This window comes from Coregonus clupeaformis, chromosome 27 (assembly GCF_020615455.1).
Source record: "Coregonus clupeaformis isolate EN_2021a chromosome 27, ASM2061545v1, whole genome shotgun sequence".
NCBI classification, from domain to species: Eukaryota; Metazoa; Chordata; class Actinopteri; order Salmoniformes; family Salmonidae; genus Coregonus; species Coregonus clupeaformis.
The window spans coordinates 40,478,744-40,495,309 of NC_059218.1; the positions used below are offsets into that span (position 1 = coordinate 40,478,744).

General features: G+C 45.5%; 1 pseudogene; it reads left to right on the forward strand.

Annotated features, from left to right (window-relative positions):
• The first annotated feature begins 2,621 nt into the window (after positions 1-2,621).
• LOC121541387 lies at positions 2,622-15,986 on the forward strand (annotated as a pseudogene).
• The last annotated feature ends 580 nt before the right edge of the window (positions 15,987-16,566 follow it).

Here is a 16,566-nt window from a genome sequence, read left to right on the forward strand (position 1 = left end):
GGCCTACTTGTTCCGGATATAATGTCTCAAGCGGTCTTCCATGTCTCAAGCAGTCAATGGCATGACGATTAAAATGCACAGAGTGCCCTCTACTGTCAGAAACTCCCAATTACAGCAACATAATGTTGCCGCTGGCTGGGGTGTTGATCACCAGAGATGGTAACATGATGTTAAGGTTCATAAGCCCTTTATATGGTTCATAAGCCCTTTATAAGGCCTACATAAACGCTTCACAAATCATGTAAGTAAAGTTATGACACATTTGGCAAAGCATGGGTGAATTACTGGTGTTGTACAAGGCAATGTGACAGTACCATAACCGTAGAAATAGAATCTCATTCTAGTTCTGTGGCCAGCACTCTGGGGCCATCATTCTGGGGCCAGCACTCTGTGACCAGCACTCTGGGGCCATCATTCTGGGGCCAGCACTCTGTGACCAGCACTAAGTGACCAGCACTCTGTGACCAGCACTCTGGGGCCATCATTCTGGGGCCAGCACTCTGTGACCAGCACTCTGTGACCAGCACTCTGGGGCCATCATTCTGGAGCATCATAATGTGATTTCATCAGCCACTTCCACTGGACACTTGATGAAGAGAAAAACGCAAACCTATCAGCAACCTGTTGGCCCAAGTGACACCCAAGTCTAGATACTTGAACTCATCAGGTGGAAATGACATTTAATTTCTTTCCCTTTTTCCCAATCTCTTTTTCCCCCCACCGACCTGAAAACCCAGAGAGAGGACAACAGACATGATCCTTGTGCTCTGAGTTTGCTCTCATCAATAATCTGTAGTCTAATCTTTAATTGGTTGGGTTGATTGACTGACTGATTGGTTGGGTTGAATCGTTTATTGACTTGTTGATTGCCTTATTGATTGACCTATTGACTTTTTGATTGGATTACTTATTGGTTGATTGATTGATTGGTTGATTTGTTAGCTAATTGGTTGACTTGTTGGTTGATTGGTTGATTTGTTGGTTAATTGGTCGATTTGTTGGTTGATTGGTTGATTTGTTGGTTGATTGGTTGGTTGGTTGATTTGCTAGTTGGTTGATGTCTTTTTTTAATGCTTTCCCAGTGTCTAACACACCCAACAGGGAGCGAGTCAGCCTCAGTACAGTGCTCCTGGAGCAGTGTAGGGGTTCAGTGTGGACAACAGCAGGTGGTGCCGTCTGCCAGCAACCCTGGTGAGCAGATCACATTTCACTAGATGTCTTTTCTCTCCCAGCCAGCTCCTCATATGGAGAGAGAGGTGTCTGGAGGAGAGAAATGGAGAGAGAGGGGGCTGGAGGAGAGAAATTGAGAGAGGGCTGGAGAAGAGAAATGGAGAGAGAGGGCTGGAGGAAAGAGAAATGGAGAGGGAGTGCTGGAGGAAAGAAATGGAGAGAGAGGGCTGGAGGACAGAAATGGAGAGGGAGGGGTGGAGGAGGGAAATGGAGAGAGAGGGCTGGAGGACTGAAATGGAGAGAGAGGGGGCTGGAGGAGAAAAAATGGAGAGAGAGGGCTGGAGGAGAGAAATGGAGAGAGAAGGCTGGAAGAGAAAAATGGAGAGAGAGGGCTGTAAGAGAAAAATGGAGAGAGAGGGCTGGAGGAGAGAAATGGAGAGGGAGGGCTGGAGGATAGAAATTGAGAGGGATGGCTGGAAGAGAGAAATGGAGAGAGAGAGGGCTGGAGGAGAGAAATGGAGAGAGAGGGCTGGAATAAATAAATGGAGAGAGAGGGCTGGAGAAGGGAAATGGAGAGGGAGGGCTGGAGGAGAGAAATGGAGAGAGAGGGCTGGAGGAGAGAAATGGAGAGAGAGAGCTGGAGAAGGGAAATGGAGAAGGAGTGCTGGAGGAAAGAAATGGAGAGAGAGGGCTGGAGGAAAGAAATGGAGAGAGAGGGCTGGAGGAGGGAAATGGAGAGAGAGGGCTGGAGGAAAGAAATTGAGAGAGAGGGCTGGAGGAGGGAAATGGAGAGAGGGGGCTGGAGGAGAAAAATGGAGAGAGAGGGCTGGAGGAGAGAAATGGAGAGTGAGGGCTGGAGGAGTGAAATGGAGAGGCAGGGCTGGAGGAGAGAAATGGAGAGTGAGGGCTGGAGGAGAGAAATGGAGAGAGAGGGCTAGAGAAGGGAAATGGAGAGAGGGGGCTGGAAGAGTTGAATGGAGAGAGAGGGCTGGAGAAGGGAAATGAGAGGGAGGGCTGGAGGAAGGAAATGGAGAGAGAGGGCTGAGGAAAGAAATGAGAGAGAGGGCTGGAGGAGAGAAATGGAGAGAGAGAGGGTTGGAGGAGAAAAAATTGAGATGGAGGGCTGGAGGAGAGAAATGGAGAGAGAGGGCTGGAGGAAAGAACAGAGAGAGGGCTGGAGGAGAGAAATGAGATGGAGGGCTGGAGGAGAGAAATGGAGAGAGAGAGAGAGGGCTGGAGGAGAGAAATGGATAGGGAGGGCTGGAGGAGAGAAATGGAGAGAGAGGGCTGGAGGAGAGAAATGGAGAGAGAGAGGGCTGGAGGAGAGAAATGGAGAGAGAGAGGGCTGGAGGAGAGAAATGGAGAGAGAGAGCTGGAGGAGAGAAATGGAGAGAGAGAGGGCTGGAGGAGAGAAATGGAGAGGGAGCTAGAGAGAGTAAAGGAGAGTGTAGATGCAGAAATGCATGAAGACACTGAATGTTCTCTATAAACTGCTGGAGAAGATACAAAAGGAGGGAGAGAAGCTTTTGGAGAAGGGTGACGAGAGCGCAAAGGAAGAAATGAAGACGAGGATGAAGGAGGTAGAGAGGAAGGAGAAGGCGGGATCAAGGTAGAGAGATGTGGTGGAGGAGGAGATCCAGAGGGTGAGGAAGGAAGACAGAGAAATGAAGAAGAGGGAGGAGGTAGAGATGAAACACAAGGGTCTGGAAAGGTGCAACTTAGGTAGAACTCCAAGTGATTCAAGGTTGCTGCATTAATGTCAGGGGAACATAGCAGGGGTTAATGACTTGAAATTCCACATGATTATTGCATTTCCATTTTAGTGTGTTGCACTTGCTTTCAGCAGCATCTATGAGTCACATGATTATGAACCAAGGACACAGTTGGTTCCTGATGTTGTGAGATTCTCTCTGGTGTTTACAGAACAACTGGTGCTGTGGTCCTCTGTAGCTCAGCTGGTAGAGCACGGCGCTTGTAACGCCAAGGTAGTGGGTTCGATCCCCGGGACCACCCATACACAAAAAAATGTATGCACGCATGACTGTAAGTCGCTTTGGATAAAAGCGTCTGCTAAATGGCATATTATTATTATTATTATTATTATAGATTAGGATATTATGATTCAAGGATGCTGTCAGGATTTGGATATCAGGACCTGCTTAGACAAAGCAACTGTAACAGTAGTAGCAAAGGATGCAATATATGTGAAAATGTATGGCTGCTACATGATGCATGGAATGCTAAGGCATAAATGTGTTAAAGCGTGTATTCTTATTCTAAATGTACAGTTGAAATCAGAAGTTTACATACACTTAGGTTGGAGTCATTAAAACTCGTTTTTCAACCACTCCACACATTTCTTGTTAACAAACTATACTTTTGGCAAGTCGGTTAGGACATCTACTTTGTGCATGACACAAGTAATTTTCCCAACAATTGTTTACAGACAGATTATTTCACTTATATCACAATTCCAGTGGGTCAGACGGTAGTCTGCTGTCCCCAGCGTCTAGCTAGCCATGCCTTGCTAGTGCCACCTACTTCAGCAAACAGGCTAACGACATGGCTTTTCCCACAGAAACGACTATTAGCTACCAAACATCACAGTATAACGTTACCATCCCGGTGGAGCAGAGAGATGTCTTTCTCAAAGGGAAAGAACCCCTCTTCCATCAAAGTTCATGGAAAAGGATCAATAGGTGGGATGGAGAATCAGGTAACTAGCTAGAAGCTAATGTTATCAAACTCACATCTGCTGTCTGATGAAATCCTGCCTTTTGAAAAAGAGTGTTGCAATGATTGAACATGATGCACTGTTTTCCTGATCAGGCCAAAGAGTAGTAGCTAGCTAGCTATAACAAGGTCTAGCTAAATTATTTTTGTTCTCTGCAAAATGAAGAAAATGACCCGGTCTTTGTCTTTCTCAGGAGGAAGGCGTTCACAATAAGAGGTCCACATCTTCTCCACAGGGTGGCGTAAAGAAAAGATCTGCCTTCGTTGACATCACCATTGACCAAGGGTTTTCAACTGTGGTGCTTGTGGATGTGTAAATTGATTCTGAAAATAACCTGTGGTTAAACTGTTGGCAATATTAATCTTTCAACAGGAGACATTTTCAAATATATATTACATATTTCAAAATATCGCATTTATAACTACAGATTCCACAGCGATTTTGTAACTCATACTTGGACAAGCAATATTATATAAATATTTCAGAAAATATCTCCATTATACCAGTTGAGGATGTACTGGAAATGTCATAACGTACAAACACTGCACACCTGACACTGTTTCAAAGCAGTTTCCGGAATCATTGAGGGGATTAGATTAATCTGGCCTGGGTAGGCTTGACGTAATTAAGCACTTTGAGTAATGCGTAGAATTCTGTGTTTTCACATGCAAAAGTGATTGCTTTTGATGAATGCTTTATCTGCCTTCCCAATGAAAACAACTAGTTTGAAAATTCAAACATGTTTTATTGAAAATATATGTTGCATGTGTCTAGACGATGCACAATGCTGCCTTGTTGACAACAGCACTGCAGATTACTGTTCGATTTGAGAAGGGCGCTCCTCCCTCGCCGTATTTGCCCGTTCATGTCACGGGCAATAGACCAGTGCCCCGTGGTTTAGCATGATCGAATAATCCCATTATTAGAGTTTTGAATAAATAGCTGATTTCTGGGAAGGGGCCCAAAGCCATTGTAAGAGGGTGTTGGTCAATACTGAGCGCTGCATCACAATAATAAATTGCCAAGAGTGGGACATTTTTCCATAGATGTTTGTTTTTGTCTTGATCCCAACCCTTCCTAATATTGAGTTGCCCCCACTTTTGCCCACAGAACAGCCTCAATTCGTTGGGGCATGGACTCTACAAGATGTTGAAAGCATTCCACAGGGATGCTGGCCCATGTTGACTACAATGCTTCCCACAGTTGTGTAAAGTTGGCTGGATGTCCTTTGAGCGGTGGACAATTCTTGATACACATGGGAAACTGTTGAGTGTGAAAAACCCAGCAGCTTTGCAGTTCTTGACACAAACCGGTGTGCCTGGCACCTATTACCATACCCCGTTCAAAGGCACTTAAATCTTTTGTCTTACCCATTCACCCTCTGAATGGCACACATACACAATCCATGTCTCAATTGTCTCGAGGATTAAAAATCCTTATTTAACCTGTCTCCTCCCCTTCATCTACAATGATTTGAAGTGGATTTAACAGGTGACATCAATAAGGGATCATAGCTTTCACCTGGTCAGTCTGTCATGGAAGGAGCAAGTGTTCCTAATGTTTTGTACACTCCGTGTGTATATATTGAATTATTGTTGTGTAATTTTTAAGCAGCTTTGATCCTATAAATGTTGCCAGTATGTGTAATGAATGGTGTAGCACTGCTAGATTGGTACCCTATTTACTGCTAGATTGGTACCCTATTTACTGCTAGATTGGTACCCTATTTACTGCTAGATTGGTACCCTATTTGCCCCTTTAAAATGTAGATGTGTCTTCTGAGGAAATGTAACAATCTGAATGGTCATAAAGATTTACTGTTGTCTCTCTCATTTACCCGTTTTGAATAGGCTACCAAGATCCAAATGAACAACCAGACCAAGATTGAGAAGCCTGCCAAGAAGGCACTTAGGAGCAAAGAAGCTGCCAAGAATGAAGCTAATCTGAAAGAGTAATGTTTCTCAGAGCCATTTCTTCACCACACTGATCATCACTCACTGAAAGCTTAAGATCTAGATTGGATAGAATGGGTTCGACACGGTCACTGACAAGGTGACACAAAATGCCCATTTCGGTTTCTCATTGTGGAGTGGAGCAAGTGGCTCGGATATCTTTTAGTTAGAACACACAGAAAACGACCGGAGGTCTATCCGATAGGGTTAGAATTAGATCAGTCTACTCTAATGGGATAATTATCTGACTAATGAGCATTTGTAATGTTTCCATCAACTAGGATGTCCATTAATTTGTTCAGTTCAAAACAGCCTAAACTACTGTAGCTACAGTGCATTCAGACCCCTTGACTTTTTCCACATTTTGTTACGTTACAGCTTTATTCTAAAATTGATAACATCGTTTTCCCTCTCAATCTACACACAATACTCAATGATGACAAAGCAAAAATAGGTTTTTAGACATTTTTGCACAAAATAAAAATGGAAATATCACATTTACATAAGTATCCAGACCCTTTACTCAGTACTTTGTTGAAGCACATTTGGCAGCGATTACAGCCTTGAGTCTTCTTGGGTATGATGCTACAAGCTTGGCACACCTGTATTTGGGGAGTTTCTCCCATTCTTCTCTGCAGATCCTCTCAAGCTCTGTCAGGTTGGATGGGGAGCGTCGCTGCACAGCTCTTTTCAGGTCTCTCCAGAGATGTTCGATCGGGTTCAAGTCCGGGCTCTGGCTGGGCCACTCGAGGACATTCAGAGAGTTGTCCCGAAGCCACTCCTGCGTTGTCTTGGCTGTGTGCTTAGGGTCGTTGTCCTGTTGGAAGGTGAACCCTCGCCCCAGTCTGAGGTCCTGAGTGCTCTGGAGAAGGTTTTCATCAAGGAGCTCTCTGTACTTTTGCTCCGTTCATCTTTCCCTCGATCCTGACTAGTCTCTCAGTCCCTGCCGCTGAAAAACATCCCCACAGCATGATGCTGCCACCACCATGCTTCCCCGTAGGGATGGTGCCAGGTTTCCTCCAGACGTGACGCTTGGCATTCAGGCCAAAGAGTTAAATCTAGGTTTCATCAGACCAGAGAATCTTGTTTCTCATTGTCTGAGAGTCCTTCAGGTGCCTTTTGGCAAACTCCAAGCGGACTGTCATGTGCCTTTTACTGAGGAGTGGCTTCCGTCTGGCCACTTTACCATAAAGGCCTGATTAGTGGAGTGCTGCAGAGATGGTTGATCTTCTGGAAGATTCTCCCATCTCCACAGAGGAACTCTGGAGCTCTGTCAGAGTGACCATCGGGTTCTTGTTGCTCAATTTGGCCGGGCAGCCAGCTCTAGGAAGAGTCTTGGTGGTTCCAAACTTCTTCCATTTTAAGAATGGTAGAGGTCACTGTGTTCTTGGGGACCTTCAATACTGCAGAAATGTTTTGGTACCCTTCCCCAGATCTGTGCCTCAATACAATCCTGTCTCGGAGCTCTACGGACAATTCCTTCGACCTCATAGCTTGGTTTTTTCTCTGACATGCACTGTCAACTGTGGGACCTTTTATATAGATAGGTGTGTGCCTTTCCAAATCATGTCCAATCAATTGAATTTACCACAGGTGGACTCCAATCAAGTTGTAGAAACATCTCAAGGATGATCAATGGAAACAGGATGCACCTGAGCTCAATTTCGAGTCTCATAGCAAAGGGTCTGAATACTTATGTAAATAAGGTACTTGTTTATTTTTAGTAAATCTGCAAACATTTCAAATAAACAGTTTTTTCTTTGTCATTATGGGGTATTGTGTGTAGATTGATGAGGGGGGGAATAATTTCATCCATTTTAGAATAAGCTGTAACGTAACAAAATGTGGAAAAAGTCTAGGGGTCTGAATACTTTCTGAATGCACTGTATATCAGATCAGATCAGATCATTTTGTGTTTGTATATGTTCTCTCCCCAAAACAGCTAAAACCTTTCTTTCTTTTTTTTGTAGGCCTAAAGCTGTGTGCTCTAATGGGCAATCTAAGAAGTTGGAGGTGGGCCTATCCCCAGAGAAAGACCTGGTGGTATGGCCACAGGAGGAGACCGCTCTATTCCCAGGGAGACCGGTGAGAGACAGACACACATCCATGCTATCAGCCCTCTGGGTTCAACAAGGCAGTCATTCTCCTCTGCCTGTGTCCTATTCCCAGGTGATGCCTGACGAGTTTGACATTAACAAGGAACTCCATGGTGACGTTTCCATGAGCGCAGAGTATGCCAAGGAAATATTTGACTACCTGAGGGCGAGAGAGGTAAGTTGTTGTCTTGGGGCGTTTTAATATGGTGGATGATAATACATCCTCTGAATGAAATGTTATAATTTTTCTTCAGGAGAAGTTTGTTTTAAAGGATTACTTGAACAGTCAGCCGGACTTGAACAAAGACATGAGAGGGATTCTGGTGGACTGGATGGTTGAACTTCAGGTTAGTTTTGGTTCCAGATAACTTTGTTTGGTTGGCTGATTGATTATCATCACACCAACATGTGTTTTGGTTATACAGTGAGGGAAAAAAGCATTTGATCCCCTGCTGATTTTGTACGTTTGCCCACTGACAAAGACATGATCAGTCTATAATTTTAATGGTAGGTTTATTTGAACAGTGAGAGACAGAATAACAACAACAAAGTCCAGAAAAACGCATGTCAAAATGTTATAAATTGATTTGCACTTGAATGAGGGAAATAAGTATTTGACCCCTCTGCAAAACATGACTTAGTACTTGGTGGCAAAACCCTTGTTGGCAATCACAGAGGTCAGACGTTTCTTGTAGTTGGCCACCAGGTTTGCACACATCTCAGGAGGGATTTTGTCCCACTCCTCTTTGCAGATCTTCTGCAAGTCATTAAGGTTTCGAGGCTGACGTTTGGCAACTCGAACCTTCAGCTCCCTCCACAGATTTTCTATGGGATTAAGGTCTGGAGACTGGCTAGGCCACTCCAGGACCTTAATGTGCTTCTTCTTGAGCCACTCCTTTGTTGCCTTGGCCGTGTGTTTTGGGTCATTGTCATGCTGGAATACCCATCTACGACCCATTTTCAATGCCCTGGCTGAGGGAAGGAGGTTCTCACCCAAGATTTGACGGTACATAGGCCCCGTCCATCATCCCTTTGATGCGGTGAAGTTGTCCTGTCCCCTTAGCAGAAAAACACCCCCAAAGCATAATGTTTCCACCTCCATGTTTGACGGTGGGGATGGTGTTCTTGGGGTCATAGGCAGCATTCCTCCTCCTCCAAACACGGCGAGTTGAGTTGATGCCAAAGAGCTTGATTTTGGTCTCATCTGACCACAACACTTTCACCCAGTTCTCCTCTGAATCATTCAGATGTTCATTGGCAAACTTCAGACGGGCCTGTATATGTGCTTTCTTGAGCAGGGGGACCTTGCGGGCGCTGCAGGATTTCAGTCCTTCACGGCATAGTGTGTTACCAATTGTTTTCTTGGTGACTATGGTCCCAGCTGCCTTGAGATCATTGACAAGATCCTCCCGTGTAGTTATGGGCTGATTCCTTACCGTTCTCATGATCATTGTAACTCCACATGGTGAGATCTTGCATGGAGCCCCAGGCCAAGAGAGATTGACAGTTATTTTGTGTTTCTTCCATTTGCGAATAATCGCACCAACTGTTGTCACCTTCTCACCAAGCTGCTTGGCGAATGGTCTTGTAGCCCATTCCAGCCTTGTGTAGGTCTACAATCTTGTCCCTGACATCCTTGGAGAGCTCTTTGGTCTTGGCCATGGTGGAGAGTTTGGAATCTGATTGATTGATTGCTTCTGTGGACAGGTGTCTTTTATACAGGTAACAAGCTGAGATTAGGAACACTGCCTTTAAGAGTGTGCTCCTAATCTCAGCTCATTAGCTGTATAAAAGACACCTGGGAGCCAGAAATCTTTCTGATTGAGAGGGGTCAAATACTTATTTCCCTCATTAAAATGCAAATCAATTTATAACATTTTTGACATAAGTTTTTCTGGATTTTTTTGTTGTTATTCTGTCTCTCACTGTTCAAATAAACCTACCATTAAAATTATAGACTGATCATTTCTTTGTCAGTGGGCAAACGTACAATATCAGCAGGGGATCAAATACTTTTTTCCCTCACTGTAGCTGCCCTAACACATTCTAGATCTGAACGTCTACCTCTGCTCCTCCTTCAGGAAAACTTTGAGCTGAACCACAAGAGCCTTTACCTGGCGGTGAAGCTGATGGACCACTACCTGGCCTGCAGTGTTGTCATGAGGGAGAGCCTGCAGCTCATTGGCACCACAGCCATGCTCATCACGTCCAAGTTCGAGGTGAGGCCCTGAGGGGTACGGGACTGGTCAGAGACCTGAACACCAGAATATTTCCTCATGTTGCTTAGAAGCTTAACAGTTCTGACCTAATCATGAATTGCTATTAAAGTGAAACATTATCCTTCCATTAGTAAGTACTGAGTATTGTTGTCCTCCCTTAGGAATGCACTCCGCCTTGTATCAATGATTTCATGTACATCTGCGCCTACAAAAGGAAGAGATTATTGCCATGGAGATAAACATCTTGCAGGCACTGAAGTTTGATATACACATTCCGGTCCCTTACCACTTTCTCCGACGCTATGCCAAGGTGAGACCTTCCTTGTCCTTTGGCAGTACTCAGGAATGTATTTTGAAACACTTCACGCTTCAGAGGTCTCCCATTTAAAAAAAAAAGGAGATGTATTCGTTGATATGCTGTGTTAGTAAATAGATGGACACATGATTGATTCTCCCTCCTCTCCCCAGTATGGAGACTCTGACGTTGGCTCGCTATGTGTATGAGCTGAGCCTTCTGGAGCTGGAGCAGGTTCCTGAGAGAGGCTCTCGCCTGGCTGCTGCCTGTCTGCTCCTGGCCCTCATCACTAAAGGCCTGGGAGGATGGGTGAGTGTACAATCAGCTGCTATAATCACGCCAACTCTTCCTTTGTAAACACCAATCCCATACTGCATGGCTCCCATTAATTCTGATTGCCATATCTCATTTAATTTGGGTTCTCGGTAAAGACTGATCAGCACAGACACACATGATAGTTTAAATGGAAGAATGGCAGATGGAAAATACATTGGATATCTCTGTGGATTCAAGCTATGCTGAACAAAAATATAAACGCAACCTGTAAAGGCCCATGTTTCATGAGCTGAAATAAAAGATCCCAGAAATGTTCCATACGCACAAAAAGCTTTTTTCTCTCAAATTTTGTTCACAAATTTGTTTACATCCTTGTTAGTGAGCATTTCTCCTTTGCCAAGATAATCTATCCACCTGACAGGTGTGGCATATCGAGAAGTTGATTAAACAGCATGATTATTACACAGGTGCACCTTGTGCTGGGGACAATAAAAGGCCACTAAAATGTGCAGTTTTGTCGCACAATACAATGCCACAGATGTCTCAAGTTTTGAGGGAGCGTGCAATTGGCATGCTGACTGCAGGAATGCCCACCAGAGCTGTTGCCAGATAATTGAATGTTCATTTCTCTACCATAAGCCGCCTCCAACGTCGTTTTTAGAGAATTTGGCAGTATGTCCATCCAACCGGCCTCACAATCGCAGACCACCTGTATGGTGTCGTGTGGGCGAGCGGTTTGCTGATGTCAACGTTGTGAACAGAGTGCCCCATGGTGGCAGTGGGGTTATGGTATGGGCAGGCATAAGCTACGGACAACGAACACAATTGCATTTTATTGATGGCAATTTGAATGCACTAAAATACTGTGACGAGATCCTGAGGCCCTTTTTTTTCTATAGGTATCTGTGACCAACCAACGCGTATCTGTATTCCCAGTCATATGAAATCCATAGAATAGGCCCTAATACATTGTTTCAATTGACTGATTTCCTCATATGAACAGCAACCTGGTAAAATCAATGAAATTGTTGCGTTTTTATATTTTTGTTCAGTATAGTTAAACGCGCATTTCTATTGAATAAACTAAGTTAGTCTATTCCTAGAAAACATTGAACCTCTGTAGTTTACAACAATTATAGTTTCTGAGGTGGAAGTTGGGAGAGTTATATTTGGGTTATTGTAGCCATTTTCTGTAGCCTGTCAACTATGCCTCTGTCTATCCCTGTTCTCTCCACACCTCACACCGCGTGGCTGCTGCCTCTCTAACCTGGTGGTCCCTGCACGCACGACCCACGTGGAGTTCCAGGTCTCCAGCAGCCTCTGGAACTGCCGTTCTGCGGCCAACAAGGCAGAGTTCATCTCAGCCTATGCTACCCTCCAGTCCCTCGACTTCTTGGCGCTGACGGAAACCTGGATTACCACTGAAAACACTGCTACTCCTACTGCTCTCTCCTAATCTGACCATGTGTTCTCGCATACCCCGAGAGCATCTGGTCAGCGGGGTGGTGGCACAGGAATCCTCATCTCTCCCAAGTGGACATTCTCTCTTTTTCCCCTGACCCATCTGTCTATCTCCTCATTTGAATTCCATGCTGTCACAGTCACTAGCCCATTCTAGCTTAACATCCATGTCATTTATCGCCCTCCAGGTTCCCTTGGAGAGTTGATCAATGAGCTTGACGCCTTGATAAGTTCCTTTCCTGAGGATGGCTCACCCTTCACAGTTCTGGGTGACTTCAACCTCCCTACGTCTACCTTTGACTCATTTCTCTCTGCCTCCTTCTTTCCACTCCTCTCCTCTTTTGACCTCACCCTCTCACCGCCCCCCCCTACTCACAAGGCAGGCAATATGCTTGACCTCATCTTTACTAGATGCTGTTCTTCTACTAATCTCACTGCAACTCCCCTCCATGTCTCCGACCACTACTTTGTATCCTTTTCTCTCTCGCTCTCCTCCAACACTACTCACTCTGCCCCTACTCAGATGGTAATGCGCCGTCGCAACCTTCGCTCTCTCTCTCCCGCTACTCTCTCCTCTTCCATCCTATCATCTCTTCCCTCTGCTCAATCCTTCTCCCTCCAATCTCCTGATTCTGCCTCCTCAACCCTCCTCTCCTCCCTTTCTGCATCCTTTGACTCTCTATGTCCCCTATCCTCCCGGCCGGCTCAGTCCTCCCCTCCTGCTCCGTGGCTTGACGACTCATTGCGAGCTCACAGAACAGGGCTCCGGGCAGCCGAGCGGAAATGGAGGAAAACTAGACTCCCTGCGGACCTGGCATCTTTTCACTCCCTCCTCTCTACATTTTCTTCATCTGTATCTGCTGCTAAAGCCACTTTCTACCACTCTAAATTCCAAGCATCTGCCACTAACCCTAGGAAGCTCTTTGACACCTTCTCCTCCCTGCTGAATCCCCCCTCTCTGTGGATGACTTCGTCAACCATTTTGAAAAGAAGGTTGACGACATCCGATCCTCGTTTGTTAAGTCAAATTACACTGCTGGTCCTGCTCATACTGCCCTACCATATGCTTTGACTTCTTTCTCCCCTCTCTCTCCAGATGAAATCTTGCGACTTGTGACGGCCGGCCGCCCAACAACCTGCCCGCTTGACCCTATCCCCTCCTCTCTTCTCCAGACCATCTCCGGTGACCTTCTCCCTTACCTCACCTCGATCATCAACTCATCCTTGACCGCTGGCTATGTCCCTTCCGTCTTCAAGAGAGCAAGAGTTGCACCCCTTCTCAACAAACCTACACTCGATCCCTCCGATGTCAACAACTACAGACCAGTATCCCTTCTTTCTTTTCTCTACAAAACTCTTGAGCATGCCGTCTTTAGCCAACTCTCTTGCTATCTCTCTCAGAATTACCTTCTTGATCCAAACCAGTCAGGTTTCAAGACTGGTCATTCAACTGAGACTGCTCTTCTCTGTGTCACGGAGGCTCTCCGCACTGCTAAAGCTAACTCTCTCTCCTCTGCTCTTGTCCTTCTAGACCTGTCTGCTGCCTTTGATACTGTGAACCATCAGATCCTCCTCTCCACCCTCTCCGAGTTGGGCATCTCCGGCGCGGCTCACTCTTGGATTGCGTCCTACCTGACCGGTCGCTCCTACCAAGTGGCGTGGCGAAAATCTGTCTCCGCACCCATGCTCTCACCACTGGTGTCCCCCAGGGCTCAGTTCTAGGCCCTCTCCTATTCTCGCTATACACCAAGTCACTTGGCTCTGTCATATCCTCACATGGCCTCTCCTATCATTGCTACGCAGACGACACACAACTAATCTTCTCCTTTCTCCCTTCTGATAACCAGGTGGCGAATCGCATCTCTGCATGTCTGGCAGACATATCAGTGTGGATGACGGATCACCACCTCAAGCTGAACCTCGGCAAGACAGAGCTGCTCTTCCTCCCGGGGAAGGACTGCCCGTTTCATGATCTCGCCATCACGGTTGACAATTCCGTTGTGTCCTCTTCCCAGAGTGCGAAGAGCCTTGGCTTGACCCTGGACAACACCCTGTCGTTCTCCGCTAACATCAAGGCGGTGACCCGATCCTGTAGGTTCATGCTCTACAACATTCGGAGAGTACGACCCTGCCTTACACAGGAAGCGGCACAGGTCCTAATCCAGGCACTTGTCATCTCCCGTCTGGATTACTGCAACTCGCTGTTGGCTGGGCTCCCTGCCTGTGCCATTAAACCCCTACAACTCATCCAGAATGCCGCAGCCCATCTGGTGTTCAACCTTCCCAAGTTCTCTCACGTCACCCCGCTCCTCCGCACACTCCGCACACTCCACTGGCTTCCAGTTGAAGCTCGCATCTGCTACAAGACCATGGTGCTTGCCTACGGAGCTGTGAGGGGAACGGCACCTCCGTACCTTCAGGCTCTGATCAGTCCCTACACCCAAACGAGGGCATTGTGTTCATCCACCTCTGGCCTGCTGGCCCCCCTACCTCTGCGGAAGCACAGTTCCCGCTCAGCCCAGTCAAAACTGTTCGCTGCTCTGGCATCCCAATGGTGGAACAAGCTCCCTCACGACGCCAGGACAGCGGAGTCACTCACCACCTTCCGGAGACACTTGAAACCCCACCTCTTTAAGGAATACCTGGGATAGGATAAAGTAATCCTTCTACCCCCCCCTTACCCCACCCCAAAGAAAGAACAAATAAAAATAAACATATTGTAAAGTGGTTATCCCACTGGCTATAAGGTGAATGCACCAATTTGTAAGTCGCTCTGGATAAGAGCGTCTGCTAAATGACGTAAATGTAAATGTAAATGTACCCCAGACACCCATCCTGGAGTACCACACTGGCTACCCTGTGAAGGAGCTAACCCCCCCTGGTGAAGATGCTGCGCTCCATGCTGGCCTGTCCTACTGATGACAAGCTGACAGCCGTCACTACCAAGTATTCCCATAAGTAAGGCACCTTGCTCTGTTGTAGGTGACAGACATACCCTTTCCTATATGTTGCTGTCTCACCTCGCTATCTTAAGATGAACGCACTAATTGTAAGGTGCTCTGGATAAGAGCATCTGCTAAATGACTAAAATGTCAAATGTAAACTAGAACAAGGAAAACCAGGGGTTCTCAATGTAGACGTATGTGTTTTAGTTGCATTCTATGTCCAGGAAGAAAACATGTATTTATTTAAGAATCTCTTGTATTTCAGAGTGTTCTTTGAGGTAGCATGTATCCCCTTGGTGGCTGTCCAGACACTAGAAGATGCTCTGAAAGAGCAACAAGTCTCCTAAGCTAACCGCCGGAGAGGTACTCTGTCTACTAATAGTGTAAATAGGTTATTTATTTGTATGTCATATTTGTTGTCTCCTTGTAGAGGAACATTTTTACAAATCAGCGAGAGCACAACCTGTTGAATTTGTTTCAGTTGTTATTTCTACACTTAATACAAAATACATGTGATGGGAACGATGTGAAACAGCCAATAGGGTTTAACAATCTGTTTTTTATGTAGCATTTTAGATTTTGATATTTTTTAAGGCTTGTATGAACGCAATTATCCACTTGTGTTAATTGACACTTGAGAGATTAAATATCTGTGTCCTGTATGTGTTTTTCTATGAGATTGTGTATTATCCTGATGTACGTCTGGCTGGACCCAGACATGTCCAGAGAATAACACACAAATTACTGTTAGCTACTTGAGTGAGTACACCCAGTATGTCAAATATTATCTCTTGCTATGCAAAGTTGTGATTTTAGTACTTAATTCACTGTCAGCAATCAGTTATCACACTACTTGTATACAATGTTAAATTAATCATTTTTATACATGTTACTCAGTCATTAAATGTTACATAGAAAAGTCTGTCAGTGTTGGGCCTTATTAAAACGTAGTGCATGTCAGCATACATTCACACGTCTATTATATGCATAGCAGTCCTACAATGAACAGTAGCCTTTAGAGGGTGTTTGTCCAAGTTGTCAGTGAATTGTCCTTCTGCCATTTCAAATCCTGAGTCCAGACCATGTTGTTTTGAGATATATCAGGTATAATTGCAAATTGAGTGGGAAAGGGAGAATGGAGGAGAGAAACAGGAAGGAAGGTTGCAGTCAGTGCCCTGTGGAGTGAGGGAGGTAGTCATTAGAGCTGTAATTGAAGTGTGACAGATGGAGACACAGGGCTATAGCTGTGCTTCTCTTCTCATTAGATGGGTTGCATGTCAGAGGTCATCCTGGTCTGCAACGTTCCACCTGGTTTAGTAGCACCAACACTTCTGTCCTGGTCTGCGTCACTGAAGTCACTCGGAGACATGTCTTATCAATACAATGCTAGTGAATACTCAAACTGTGTAGTGTTTTCA